Source organism: Pongo abelii, chromosome 11, assembly GCF_028885655.2.
Source record: "Pongo abelii isolate AG06213 chromosome 11, NHGRI_mPonAbe1-v2.0_pri, whole genome shotgun sequence".
Taxonomy (NCBI): domain Eukaryota; kingdom Metazoa; phylum Chordata; class Mammalia; order Primates; family Hominidae; genus Pongo; species Pongo abelii.
The window spans coordinates 87,027,023-87,043,238 of NC_071996.2; the positions used below are offsets into that span (position 1 = coordinate 87,027,023).

At 31.8% G+C, this 16,216-nt stretch overlaps 1 long non-coding RNA gene across 1 annotated transcript in view; it reads right to left on the reverse strand.

Moving 5' to 3' along the window:
- Positions 1 to 5,521: 5,521 nt before the first annotated feature.
- Positions 5,522 to 16,216, reverse strand: part of LOC129058063 (uncharacterized) — a 94,861-nt gene continuing 84,166 nt past the window's right edge. Inside the window, exons 4-5 of the long non-coding RNA XR_008522889.1 lie at positions 12,578 to 12,662; positions 5,522 to 10,532 (exon numbers count right to left, since the gene is read on the reverse strand). This is a non-coding gene — a long non-coding RNA (uncharacterized LOC129058063). The remainder of the gene's footprint in view (positions 10,533 to 12,577; positions 12,663 to 16,216) is intronic.

Consider the following 16,216-nt stretch of genomic DNA (forward strand, 5'->3'; position numbering starts at 1 on the left):
GCAATTTACAAAAGAAAGAGTTTTACTGGACTTACAGTTCCACATGGCTGGGGAGACCTCACAATCATGGTGGAAGGCAAGAAGGAGCACATCGCATCTTATATGGATGGCAGCAGGCAAAGAGAGAGCTTGTGGAGAAGAACTCCCATTTTATTTTATTTTATTTTTATTTATTTATTTTTTCTTTTTTGTATTTTTAGTAGAGACGGGTTTTCACCGTGTTAGCCACGATGGTCTCCATCGCCTGGCCTCGTGATCCACCCACCTCGGCGTCCCAAAATGCTGGGATTACAGGCGTGAGCCACCGCGCCCCGCCCCCTGAACTCCCATTTTAAAAACCAAAGCCCGGTGCGGTCTGGGAGGCTGAGGTGGGCGGATCACCTGAGGTCGGGGGTTAGAGATCTGACCAACATGGAGAAACCCCGTTTCTACTAAAAATACAAAATTAGCCGGGCGTGGTGGCGCACGCTGTAATCTCAGCTACCCAGGAGGCTGAAGCAGGAGAATCGCTTGAACCCAGGAAGTGGGGGTTACACTGAGCTGTGATCGCGCCATTGCACTCCAGCCTAGGCAACAAGAGTGAAACTCCGTCAAAAAAAAAACAAGCAAACAAACAAACAAAAACAAAAAACATAAGATCTCGTGAGACCCATTCACTATCACGAGAGCAGCACAGGAAAGACCCACCCCCATCATTCAATCATCTCCCACAACACGTGGGAATTATGGGAGCTACAAGGTGAGATTCGGGTGGGAACACAGAGCCAAACCATATCATGAGCTGCCTTTAAAACCTGATGCTTGAGTAAGTGTCATTTAAAATCTCTGTTATTCATGGATGATTTGGTAGCAGAGAACAGGCGGGTAGCAGTTTTTTTAGAGTTACCAAAGATATACTCTATGACAGTCAGATCAAACAAGGCTTAGACCAGTTCAAATCCAATAAACACTTATTCAGTCTGACATAGTCCACAATGTGTTTCACATGTATTATTTATCTTAACTCCGACAACAAACATACCATTTAAATGTGTTCAAGTTATAATAGACATACTTTTGAAATCGAGTGGATTAAATCCTAAAGGCAAGCAGGAGGGCATCTGAATTATCTTCTTCTCAATCACTTTATTTATGCTCGCTCCCCACAAGCACACACATACACACACACACACATACACACACACACACACACACACATTTGCCACTCGAATTTCGACAGTTATCTTAAAAGCAGAGTGTCTGGTCCCTTGTATATTGCCTTTTCTTTTGTTCTTTGTAACTTTCCTCATTGACCCTGAAATCTTACTATGCGTAAGTTTTACTAAATAAGATGTCATACAGAAAACTATAAACATTTTACTTCATCTGTATTTAGGTGATTTTGAATATTAATTTTTGATGTTCTAAATTCAATATTAATTTTTGATGTAAAATGCTTACCTCACAGATTGACTTTATCAACTAGCCTAGCATTAAATGCATTTCACTTCCATTGTATCTCAAGGTATATAATTGACTTCTGGGGTAAGTAATACAGCTGACAAAATAAAATCTTATATTTTTAAAATTTTTATTTATTTTTACAATGTTCACAGGCATGGAAAACATATGTTTAAGACTCACTTAAATACAACAATTACCCTTGTCTGGAATTTTGCTAGCTTACACATTTCCTTAATGTAATGAAATAATTGATTTGTCATTTTGGGTTTAAAGATTTTTTTATGGACAGATGAAAAGGCTACTTCTTGTCAGTTAGAACCTATCTAAACATGCCGCTGTTATATATGAACAAAAGAAGAATTTACACATTATAAAAATCTGGCTGACCTCCATTAAAAAAAAAGATTGTGTTTCACTTAGGGTCTAATTGTGCTGTCACTTGTTGTCCTCCATGTCCTCTAAAGCAGCCATCTAAACTTCCAAAAGTATGGTAATAAAAGATTCCTTGAAGATGAGACTAGAAATAAAAATTTGGCTTTCCATTACAACAGAAATCAAAATAATAATTTATTACCACTATTTCACATTTCTGTCTTAAGTGTGTGCAATTTAATTATGTATTAACATACTTGTTACTTTGAAAAAATTATTGTAACTTTTAGCTTAAATTTATTGATATAAAATGAAGTTCTTCACATAGATTTATCAATCATTTAATTAACAATTATATAAGCCTAAGTACATTTATGTTTTATCATGTTCTTATAAATTGAGATACAATATACAATTGAATGATAGAATGTTTTAGTTTTTTTAAAAAATGGCTTTCAAAATATTTTCACATCTTTTTAAAATTTTGTTTTAGTTTCCTACTCTCACATTCCATTCTACTGTTTTATTTCTTTTCCACTTTAGGGAAAGCACAATGACACAGAAGGAAATACAGAAGGCCCCAAATTAGGAATCTTGGATTTTAGACCCAGTGTTCCCCTAACTGCTTAAAGTGTGACCTCAAGTAAGTTTCTCATCCTCTCTGAGCCTCAGTTGTTTTGCCCATATAATGCCTCAGTCTAGATAATCTTTATGGTGTCCCTACTGATGCAAATATTTCTCTGCTATGAATCTCCTAAATCTGAGATCATCCAGAAATAGAGATTAACAAGAATAATTTAATGCAAGCAATAAGAGAAAGAAATATTTAAGAAAAAAACAAAATTATGGAACAGCTATTATTGACTTCAAAAAATATTTTCATCAGAAGGTTAATATGTAATGTCATTGTACCCATGACTTTTAAAATATATTTCAAATTTAATCATACTTTTAATCAAAAGTTTTCTTCCTAGACAAGTGGAAATTTCTCATTGCATTTAGATAATTCATTATATGGCAATTCAATTATAAACTGGTTTAGCAGAAATTTTCCCTTGGAACAAAATGTTTTCGAATTAATACAAGAGCAAGATAATTATTGATGCTAGGTCAAAGAGCAGATACGGCACATTAAATGCAGACGAAGAAGCAAGAATCAATACTGTTGACTCCACATGAAACAAAATAATTAGAGATATATACTTACAAAAGGAATAATAGAGACATGATTATTTATCTCTGATTGATGAGTAAAGTCCTATGGGAACTTTATCAGCAGTATAATTACCTTCTTTTCCTAAAATTTTCATTTTGTATAAGGAAAACATGCAGGGAATCAAATCTGAAGAAAGCTGGTCTTTCTGCTTCTCTATGCTTAAGTAACAATGACCTAAGTGGAAAAATTAGAATGATTCAGGCCAGTAACCAGTAGCATATTCAGACTTTCATTTAGCCTGGACACCTCTTGACTCCAAAGGGAAGCCACAAGTTCAGGCAAGTGGTGGATTTTAAATGGTCTCATGTGTCAAAGAGGTTGAATGAGCAGACTTAAAGTTGAAGGTAGCATAGAAAGATAAGTAGAACCGTATGATAAGAATTTTAACAAAACTGAATTTTTGAGCATATTAAATAAATCAAAACCCAAGGTATTTTATATCATCGAGAAAGTAGAAGGCATATGTTAACTAATTGCCAGGAGTATATGTTAATGAATGTATGCATATAATTATAAAAGTAAAGTTATTCCAAACTCTTTAACTCGTGTAAGAGAAAATGTCTTTTTTATTCTGTCAAAATTATTCGCAGACTAGAGTTAGGAGATAATTATTAAAACATCTAGGAGGCTTGCCTCTAAACCCCATCTCATAAAAAGGTGTAACGACTTCATATGTAAAATAATAGAAGGTAAAATTTTTGGAGGATCTTAACTTCTTATTTTACTTAAAATTAAATGTCCAAAAATGCGCATATTAAATTTGGAGAATCAGCATCTCTGCACTAGTCATGATTAAGGACAAATCCACCCACTTGATAGTCTTCCCACTGAGTTAGTGAAACATGCAAGTGAAATGTTGATTACACACCTGCAAGTGCTTTCCAACCTATGCGGTCCTGCTAGAATTCTTTCTGGTCATGGTTACTGCAATCAAAACCACCTATAAGAGGACAGGTAGAAAAGCTAATGCTTGGTAAAACACTAGTTACTTCATTCCCATCACCAAAATATTCTGTTTATACAGTTCTCTTTAATTAAGTGTAGCACAATTGCCATTTTTATTAATAGAAGCAAGATTTAAATGAATAAAGTTTTTTTCAGTGTGACAAATGAATAAAAGCCAACAGAGAACATCGTTATTGTTTCACATTTCCATTAACCTTAAAAAGTCTCAAGAAACTGTGTGTTTGAGCACAGAATATATAGGTTTTAATTACAAGATGACTCTATTTGGTATTTTTAACTTGTTACATGCTTTTACTTAGGCCATATACTGACATCAACACTTAGGAAGAAATAGGACTGCAATGAGGACAAAACCTGTTACAGGGAAAGGAAATGATAGAGGCCTGGAAAACAAAGCAAATAGCAAGAGTCAGATGTTGAAGGAATAGAGGGAGATATACTAAGAGGAAAAAAAGTATTTATTATATCAAAATATGATATATATTTTATATAATTTATATTTATATATAAATATATGTTTTATATAATTTATATTTATATAAAATATATTTTATATAATTTATATTTATATAAAATATATTTTATATAATTTATATTTATATAAAATATATTTTATATAATTTATATTTATATAAAATATATTTTATATAATTTATATTTATATAAAATATATTTTATATAATTTATATTTATATAAAATATATTTTATATAATTTATATTTATATATAAATAATATTTTATATAATTTATATTTATATATAAATAATATTTTATACAATTTATATTTATAAAGAAATATATATTTTATATAATTTATATTTATATATAAATATATATTTTATATAATTTATATTTATATATAAATATATATTTATATAATTTATATTTATAAAGAAATATATATTTTATATAATTTATATTTATAAAGAAATATATATTTTATATAATTTATATTTATAAAGAAATATATATTTGAATATATGTCATAATATACTATAAATTTATATAATTTATATATAAATATATTAGATATACATTTACAATACTTCTCATTTTTAAATTTTTTAAATCATGGCTTTCAAGAATAATTTGAAAAATTGGGCTCTTTCAAAAGAGTTTGGTGAAATTAACAGCAGACATATTTACAGGAAGAAATTAATGTCTATAACGGTAGCTAACATGTTAGATGATACCAATATGCCATGCAGCATTCTAAGTTTCTTACATGTACAAACTCATTTAATCATCTCAACAGCCCTAGAAAATAGGTAGAATTATTATTTTTGCTCTGATATCAAAATATTGCTTACAACTGCATTGAAGTAATCAGAATAGAAGAATAGGCATAACCCACATACCAGCTTTCATATCTACATACTAATCTTTCCTATTTGTTTCCATAAATGACTCACTGTGCTCCTATAAAAATTAAATCCTCCTTCCACTTGTGACTAGAACTGGGCAATAATAATCCTATCCCATCTCTTCCATAGCCTCCACCTCTTGTGCTCTACTGAATCATTTTCATCTGCATGCAGCCATGCTATTACTTTTTTGTCTCATCTTTATTCTTATTATTTCAACAAGCTAGTATCCTATTTATTTTCTCCCCTTTGAAGTAAAACTCAATCAAATTCACAGTGTCTAGTCATTTTATCCATTCTTTCTTAAACCCATGCTATCTACATCTAACCTCTACTCCATTAAAATATTCTCATTAATTGCCAGCAATAACCTCTATGTTGCTAAATTTAATGATCATTTTATTAGGCCTTTGGCATCATTTGTCATGGTTGATCACTCTGTCTTCATTGATAGACTCTCTCACTTGAGTTGATCATACCCATAAAAGCAGCATTTAAAAAGACGAAGGAAGGAAAGTCCGGTACAGAACATATATTTTCAGATAAAGCAATTTGACTTATGTAAATACAAAGGTATTCAGTGTCATCGTTAAAATATGTAGTGTCTAGGACAAGAATATCACCAGGGCCCGCTTTACCAGATGTCTCAATATTCAGAAGTTATAAATCGAGTTTAAAAAAACTGTGAATAAACAAAATATATTATGTCTTTATCCTGGCTTAAATGCTTTTATAACAACAACATTTCTTTTGTTGCTTTATTTTTCTGTCCTAAACTGTGTTTTTGTGTATCTTTTTCTTTCTACAATGACCTTGATTTTTATTTATCCTCAATTATCGAAATGATTGTTGCAACAAAAAAATTTAATTGTATTTAAAATGTGATTATATGTTTCTTGAAAAACAAATTGAACACAATGGGACACATTGGAAAAATAAAATTATATAGATTTAAAAAACTATTTTATTGTAATCTAAAACATTCATTGCTTGCTGAAATTATATATGAATATTAAAGATAAAATACAAATTTTATAAGTTAATATTTAAATCGAATTTATTTAAATAAATCTGGATATTTAAATTGATTGAGGGGAATTAAATACATGTTAGTAAACTGTATAAAAATATTATTCAGTATACAATTACTTGTCAATGTAGAAAATTATTACTACTTTTCACACACCATCTATCTAGGCCCCCCAGATATACAAACATAAGGGTAATTCAAGTTAATTGATACAAAATATTTCTCAGTCACCATGTGCAGATCCAACAAGTGCAATGTGAAGTCTTGATTACATCCAGAACTACCTAGTGGGCCATGAACAGAAACAAACAAACAAGAAGATTGTATCTACTGTTGAGAAACCATATTTTGTTTTGCACAAATTTATTGCATTCATGTTGAAAAGTATTTGACAAGTTAATTTGTCTTCTCAGTTCCACTAATTGAACTATCTTTCCCTACACTTCTACCAATTGTCTATTTCAATGTCAGCATAGGTTAAATCCATAAAGTATCCCAGCAATGAAACTTAGTCATCCTGATTTCCAAGGATATGAAGTAAGAAGTATAGAGAGAAGTACTCTGGAAATAAGAGAGTATTAGTCACCAAAGAAGATGTTTTAGGATTCTGAGTAGTGTTGTTCTAGTTCTGGGTACCTGATCTGAAGAAACAAATGTTTCTGTACATTCTTTACTTAACTTCTTTTAGATGTTTGCAAATATGCAAGGCCCTCTATGGAGGCCAGGACAAAGGCCTTTAGTGCCTGGATTCATACCATAATTCTGTGAATTATTATCAGTTATTATTGTATTAAGGTTATTAAATGTGTCATTAATGTATGAAGCATTACTATCATAGGCACCACTGATTTATAAACTATAAGTTTTTAAAGTTTTCCTGAAGGAGACTGAGAAGTTACAGAGGAAAACAACAAATTGTGATGTGGACATCCATTCTTAATTAATACCACAACTCTGGTTTTATTAAATTTAGAGAAGGAACTTTTTACTCATACTTTTTGTTTGCTTTTTAAAATATTGCTGGTGAAAAATTATTTAAAAAGCATTGTAATACGTAGTAGAGTATAACTTGGAATAAACTATTTGAGATTTATAGACTTAAATGCACTACAAAAATTGTCAAATTTATATTCATATTATTCATATTATGAGTTTTTAAAATACTGCATTTACTACTTTAAGCTTTTTGATAATAGAGAGTTTTTGATGTTGTAGGATTTGGACTTATATATTTTAAATTATAGTTTTAATAGATACCATAAGGTATCTTTAATTCCTTATCTCTCAAAGCAGCTGCATCTTTCTGAGCTCTTAGAATTGAATTGGCATTTGAATCAGAATATAGACCTTTAATTTCTCAGCTATTTCCATTATTCTTTGCTCTGCTAGAAACCAAAGTTTAAAATGTTAAGAAAAGAAACAAGATATGAGTCTAATGAAATTTGTTTAAAGCAAGAAAAAAAGCCTGAAAACAATGTACTGCCTATTCATATTGTTACCTGTCAGAAACCAAAAGAAATGCTTAGCTTGTATTGTTCAATTTTAAACTATCGATCTTCAAAAGACTGATTCAAATTTGCAATGAACTTGGCATACCTAAATGAAATACCTATAAAAATTGGGGGAAAATTGTGGATGAAATACCTGGGTACTATAGCAGCAGGATGTAATCAGAAAGAGCGCAAACCCTTAAAAGGGCATTTGGCTAATGATAGTCTAGTTAATTTGGAAACCTGTAAGTCTAATGATTAATAAAAAAAATTTAACATAAATTTTTACATTTATCCTAGGTGAGACTTGAGAATCTGGTGGAAAGGGTGAAAAGGCCATAAGATCAGCAATCACCACTTCTCATGAAAAAAGATCCTCATTAACAATACAAGCAAGTTATGTCAACGTAATTGACGTGAACTTTACATGAAAACAAAGTTGTTTTAGAATCTAGCATTATAGACACCTAGCTTTTCTTCTCGTTAAAGATTTGAACACTTGATCATTTGCTGTTATTAATTTTTTCATATATTTTTCTTTTCAGCTATGCTTTTATCAAACAGAGCAATCAATGATATTCATTCCTTCTCCACCTTTCTCCTTCTTCTTTGTATAAGAGAATATAAACAAACAAGAATCTTAGAAAAATAGGACTGTAGAAGTTAAATTGGAATTAACTTGAGAGATAATTTTGTCCAACATCCTCATTTTGTGTAAGAGAAAAAAAACACAAAAACCCGCAGGAGTAGTGATTTGAACATACCACAGCTATTTATTTCCCCAGAGTCATACCTGCAGCTCCAATTACTGTCATTGGAGACTGAATTTTAATGACAAATGACAGTGATCAAGAAGGCCTCAGTGTTTCTCCCAGTTGGATCGAACTTTAAACAGGCTTCTTTCTGCCTCTAAGCCCCTGACCCGTTTGTTTTTTTTTTTTTTTTAAAGAGCATTTACTTTAGAAATCTTGTCATTGTAAATTCGTTCCTCTGTTCCTTTGAGGTGTAAATCATTTTAAAAGCTTCTTGCTAGTTTTACAACCCAAGAATGTCTTTCTCAAAGACCTGGGAGGCATTCCTTTGAAATGTAATGTTAAGGAAGATAGTGCCTCTATCTTCCAGATTCTATGGAAAAATAAGGGTCTAACTTCTGCAGGGAACCACCTCCAAAACTACCTCTGCCAAAAAGGGAAGGTTTACTCTTCTTTTGGGTAAAGGCAGTAAGCAAACACCACAACTGGTCTATAACTCACCCTCCCACCTCAGCTTTTAAGAACTCCTAGCCCTTTGTTTTTGTTTCTTTGGTTACTGATACATAATAATTGTATATATTTATGGAGTTCATGTGATATTTTGATACATGCATACAATGTGTGATAATCAAATCAGAATTTTTAGGATATCTATCACCTCAAATACGCATCTTTCTGTGTGTTGGTAACATTTCAAATCTTTTCTTCTATTTTGAAATACACGATAAATTACTGTTAACTATAGTAACACTGCTGAGCTATTCAACACTAGAACTTACTTCTTCTATGGGAAGAGAGGGGTTAAGAGAGGTTGGTTAATGGTCTCAGCCCTTTGTTTAAGCAGAGTTTAATTCAGACTGAGTTCTGCCTCTGTCCACTGTTTCAATAATAATTCAATGACCTTGAATAAGGTCATCTTGCCTAATTAACTTTGTCCGGTGTAATTTATTCTTCAATAGCAGCTACATGCATTTGGCCAAATAACATTAGAGCATAGCATGCCTAAAAAAGTAATATAACTGATGAAATATTAATGTAAATGTGTAGGTTTGGGGGGATAATATGAAAAACTGATAAATTTGGGGGATTTTTTAAATACAAGAGAAGGTGAACAAATATTAAGAATGTCTCAGCATGTCTTAGGGAAATGGAGTATCATTAAGAATACACTTAAAGTCTCTCAGTATGTTTGCCAACTTAGCTTTAGACTCTAGCATTATGGATGTTTAAGTTTTCCTCTCTTGAAGTACTTATAAATAACTATTTTGAAATGTCTACATTTATGATATAATTCACATATTTTAACTAAGAAGGTCTGATTATTACATTTACCATAATATTTGCCTTTTCCTGTTGAAAAGATTTCATATTGGGGAAATGCATAGTTAATCAGTTGTGGCAAAAGGTATATAGTTGTAATACAGTCATAATATCTAATCACAAGGAATTTCCTGAACCAGGCACCGTCCTTAGTTGATACAAGTATAAATTTCAGTTAGACACTTAGATTTCTCAAAAATGAGTAATATGATTGAAATACAGTTATATTACACACACACACATTTAGCCTTCATGACTCATCTAGAAAAAATTTCAATATATAAAGATGATAAAGATAAAAGATGTCATAAGTTAAGCCAGGATTCTGCCATTTTGTGTAGTGACGAGGAGAAAACATCAATAGTAGAACAAGAGTTAATGACTAACTCATGTTAATACCATATTTCACTTCAGTTTGTTTGCAATTCAGAATTATTCTAATTACAAGTCACCCACTGGTCCCTCCTCCCTGATGCCAAGAAGGGCGGCTAAATCTCAGATAAATTATAGCAAACAATGTACTTGCCTTTCATTGTATTTACCTTTCCCCCAACCTGTTCCTAAACCGCTCCTTAACTCTGCGGAAGATACAAAAAAGAACACAGTAGTTGCATATTTCAAAAATTTCTCACTTTTAGTCATTACTTACTTGGGGAAATTTGCCTCATGAGATATTTGTTTACCAGATTCAGATAGAGCTTTTTTAAATTGAAGATGTCAGTCTTTACTAATGTAGTGGCCATATTCTATGTTTTGACAGCCTAACTTTTAACAAGTACTATTATAGTTGCGAATTGTGTCACCAAATTAATTATAATTCAGTATGATTAACATGGAAATACTGCGAATCTAGGTATCTTTAAACAAAGAGGTATTCAGGCTTCCACTACCTACATATACTGCATTTCTTTCTGCTTTATTTTAATTTCCTCACATCCAAAATTTGGATGGGTGCATAAGGGCTTGGTGATAGCCATGAAAAGTACTTGGTTTCTTATAAGTGTAGCATCATTACCAGAGATAATAATGTTTACTTGAAAATTATTAATATATGTTTATTTCTGTTATATATCAACTAACAATGTTCAATTCTTTTCTAGCAAAATCACATATAAATAATCATAAAGTGATCATACTATTTTTTTGAGACAAATAATAGAAACTGTCAGGTATATTCATGGAAAGCATTCTAGGGATGTTTAGAGATTCTTCTGCTTCTTAGTTCATATTGGAATAAAAACTAACAGGAAACAAGTTTATTCAGGAAAAGCTGGAGGTACACGGATAGGTAGTAAAATATGGAAGAATACTACATTTTATTCACATGATTTTCTGATATTTTAATACATGTAAGTAATTAAAACTAAATGAGTATTAACTGAGTACCTTGATGCCCAATCAATGCATTCCTGGGAAGAACTCAATTAGTTTATAAAAGGTCAAAATAGCATAAAGAAAATAGTTTTGTTGTGTTTCAATTAAGGCTGTGATACCAACATTTTTATATTCATAGTTACAATATTATCTTGGTGGGTATTTATTCAGGTGTGTTAAAGTTTTCAAAGAAGTTTTTATTGTAGTTGTAAAACTTTCCATTATAATATTGCTTTAAAAAAACTATTTTAAACAAGAAAGATGAAATTTTAAAGTAAAATAATTTTTACCAAATACTTTGTTTTATAAAACATTTATATTTAAGCCCATTTTTTTAATTGTATATATTTAAGATGTACAACATGGTGTTTTGATATACATATACATAGTGTAATCAAATTAACATTTCTATCACCTTCAACAGTTACCTTTCTGGAATAAGATCCTCTGAAATCTGCTCTCTTAGCAAGTTTTCAGTATACAATACAATATTATTACCTATATTCCTCATGTTGTACATTAGAGCTCCAGATTTATTCATCCTACATAATTGCAAATTTGTATCCTTTTCTACTTTTTATCTATTTCCTCCCAGTCTCCACTCCTGGTAAGACACTGATAATTTCAAATAAATAATCTCATAAGAAAATTATGAATTTTTGTTCTCTGATTAATTGAAATTTTCTTTTGAAATCTAGCATTAGTTTTAAGCCCAAAATAGGGCAAAGTAAGTTTTTATACTATATTGCTGAAAACATAGCATGCTAGCCAATGTTATTATTTCATTTTAGATATGCATATATTTTTGAAAATCCACCTGAAATAGCCATGAATTTTGTGTTTTACCTATAATATATTAGTGGGAGATACATAAAACGTAAACTTACATTACATCTGTCTTTCCCTGCATAATAAACTGTTTCAAATTGAGGTAGATATCATACAAATGAAGTCCTTTTGTGATAAATAGGGAAGAGTTTTGGCAAAACTGTGCCCAAATCATGTTGTCTAGGCTTGTGCACTGATTGCCTCAAACTAATCTTCACTCTATTAGGTGTGAAGAAATTAACTGGGACTTAAATCTTCTTAAGAAATACTAGCTTTTGGCGTTACACAATTCATTAGGATTCTGTGTTTGTCCTTTGTTTTGTAATCTTAAGGTACTTGCTGCATTGCTCTCCCTGCAACATGTAAATGATATGGAGGTTAGACTGGGGTGCCAAGATGTTACCCCGACTTATGCACTCACTTTGTTTGCAAATGGAGCTCTCAAAGATGCTCTAGCCACCGATTCCAGTGTTCCACACAGGATAGTAGGATGGTACCTAAATGTGCTATTAAAGCATGATACGTGAGCATTGTTAGCTGTTTGTAATGTCAAACATCTGAGCTGGATAATCTATAGGCAGAGCTGTGACCCCCCAAACAGGAAAAATGTGGTAACCTAAGTACTTCATATTCTCTGAGACTAGATCCAGGCTGGCAGGCCAGGCTGGAGATCTGAGTCCAGATACACAGGGCCTGACAGACGCTCTATCTCCAGCACACTTCCCTTCCAAACTCTGGCAAGTGAACTTTCCTATTGTTCTTTCCAATGTGTTTGGTTTTCTCCTACAGGAAACACTTTGGGTGAGAAATCTTAGAGAGGTAATGTGAGAGTATAATACATTTGAATATGTTGAAAAATATGTTTTTACATTTATATCAAGATTTATGAAAGGTGGTAATTCTGACCTGTGGCACTCTCTGGGTTTGCCTAAGGAGCCCCTTTAACATGCACTAGTCTCCAATTACAATCCTCCTCAAAGAAGTTAATGGGAAGAGTACTAAATTTACCAATGAGGAATGAGACAATTTGTTTTCTGTGAATTATGTGTAGATTCCTAGACGTCAGCCTTAATCAAGCACTAAGATACCTTGAGATTCCAAGAGAATGGTTTGGTTTAGATTCTCAGTGGGGCCCTCTTTAGGCCTTCTTGTGACATAATGCTTATACTCCAGTAGGGCTATCTCAGTCAGCTGTATATATTATAAAAGCAAAAGCTACTTATATAAAAGTAATAAAGTAATTTAATTTAATCAGTTAATGAAAATATTTTTAAGTAACTGTGCCAGGTGGTAACTTAACATTTTAACTTTCTAATTTAATTTACATAATTTAAAAACAGTATGAAAATTTCATGACTTGACTTTCACTCCTATAAATTAGGCCCAGTCAAGATATTCAGTGTTTAATGCCATTTAAAAACTGTGTAGCTTTATTTTTGTTAATTTACCATGTATATGGAAAACAATTCCTAAATTGCTTTTATTTGAAAGCTTGCCATTTTTAAAAAAGCCTTCGGAATTATATAAAGGTTGCAAGAATCGTTCTTCGAAGTTCTGTATGCCTTTACGTATATTTGCCAAGTTTCATCATTTTGCCACCTTTACTATATATTCTCTTTTTCTCTTTCTCTCTCCCTTCCTTCTGTCTCCTTCTCTCTGTCTCTCTGACATTTCTGTCCTTTGGCTGAACCATTTGAGAGCAAGTTACAGACATGATCAATTATCCCTTAATAATTCAACCTGTAAGAACAAGGACATTCAATCACATGTTCACAGTACAATTAACATGTTTAGGAAATTTAACATTGATATAATAATTATATCTAATACACTATCTATACTCCAATTCTTTCAATTGTCCCAGTGATCTCCATATATATATATCTATAGATATATAGATATATATATGGAGATCTATATTTATAGATATAGATATAGATATGGAGATCTATATATATAGATATAGATATGGAGATCTATATATATAGATATAGATATGGAGATCTATATATATAGATATAGATATAGATAATATTTTTAATTGAACCAGGATAATCCTTTTATTTATTTGTGGGTCTCTTAGCCACCTTTAGACATAAGCAATTCCTCACCTTTTCTTTGTATCTTATAACACAGGCACTTTAAGGAGAATATATGGATTTTTCCTTGTTTTCACATGATTAGATTCAGATTACACATTTTTGGCAAAAATTTAACATATATAATATCGCAATTTTTTTTGGTACAACACATGGTGGGGGGCATAATGTCCGTGAGTCCTAGTTGTTGTGTGTTAATTTGATATATTTAATTTAGGTGGCATCTTTTATATCAATACATTAAAAAAGCAGCCTGTTGAGATTCTCTGAGACTATGTAAGTATTCCATTCTCCATCACATTTTAACTGATGGTTTTGGCATTCATGGAATATTCTTGCCTGAAACATAAATAAAAAATTGGTGCTGGTAGTTTTTTAAAAATCTATTGTCTTTACACCTACATTATTTATTTATTAATATACTTACTTATAATCACTATGGGTTCATAGTCAGTGGATTATAATCCGTTCTTTTTACAAACATTTCATGCTGAAATTGTCCCATAATTGGCTAGTGCAAACATTTTCACATTGACTTGAGTCCCTCCCCCTTTAATAGTATTTTCTTACTTTCTGGCATAATGAAGTGTTACGAGTTTACTTTGTACTTTCTCTGCCCCATCCTTTAAATCAACCATTTCTTCAAAAATTACTTGTTCCCTTAAGTGAATAATAGTTTTGAGGAGCAAGATATAATTGCTTGATCCCTTAATGCCTATTGGGTTGATATTGCACTTGGATCCTTTTAACAAAGAGAACTATAGTTTAGTAGGTTGGTAGGAGGGTGGGTAGATAGATATATTGATAGATAGATTTTTAAAAATCATGTTTATATTGTTATCTTCAATACTCAACTAACAACACAGATTTCATCCCTGCCTTACTAGACCCCCCCATTCCATATTTGTTTTTTCATAGCATGAATAACTTGCTTCTCATAATGTCATGCATTTATATTTGACATATATTTATTTATTTGCTTAATTTTACAATATGTATGGCCTTACTATACAGAAAAGTGTTAACACAGTGGGTTTAAATTGCTACCCTTGAAAAGTTCTGCTTGTAAGGTGAGCCCTTGGCTGGCATCTGGGAACTTGGATTTCAGGAATGTTCCTACAGTCCTAACTGGTAAGAATTGCTCACTGTGTCTAAACTGTTTGGGTAAGCAATATGGTATATCCTGAACACCTACTTTCCTTCTAAGAGTCTGGAATTTTTGTACATACCAGGTAGAGGCCCCCTATTTGACTCGGCCCAATAAAAACTGTGGATGATGATTCTGTAACAGACTTCCCAGTTGAAAACTTTTCACATTTCACATGTTCTTGCTGGGGAAATTAAGCACATTCTGTGTGATTCCACTGGGAGAGGACCCTTGGGAAACTGTCTGGTTTCCCCAGATTTGCTCCATGCAACTTCTCTATTAGTTAATTTTGTCCTGTATCCTTTTGCTGTGAGTAAAACTTGTGCTAAATTCTGTGAATCCCCCTAGGGAATCATCAAACCAATAGTCTTGGGTACCTCTGACACGCCTGCAAACAGAACACCTCTAAGGAGAGTTTTAAAAATTGTATCTTTTTTTTTCCTTTCATTAGACTGAAAGTAGTCAGAAATACATAGTCAGAAATTACCTTTTTCTTTTTACTTTTTGTTTCGAAATAATTGTAAATTTACAAGAATGGCCAAAAAAAAAAAAAAAAAAAAAAGGACAGAGAGCTCTAATTACCTTGTACCAAGTTTCCTACAGTGATTATATTTTACATAACTATAACAAAATATCAAAGAAGGGAATTGGCATTGGTATAGTGTGTGCGTGTGGTTCTGTGTGAGTGTAAATTCAGGTAACCACCATGACAATCAACCTATAGAACTATTTCTTCAACACAGAGTTCCCCTTCAGGCTGCCCACTTGCAGTCATATGTAACTCCCTTCTTACCACAACCCCCATCATCACTAG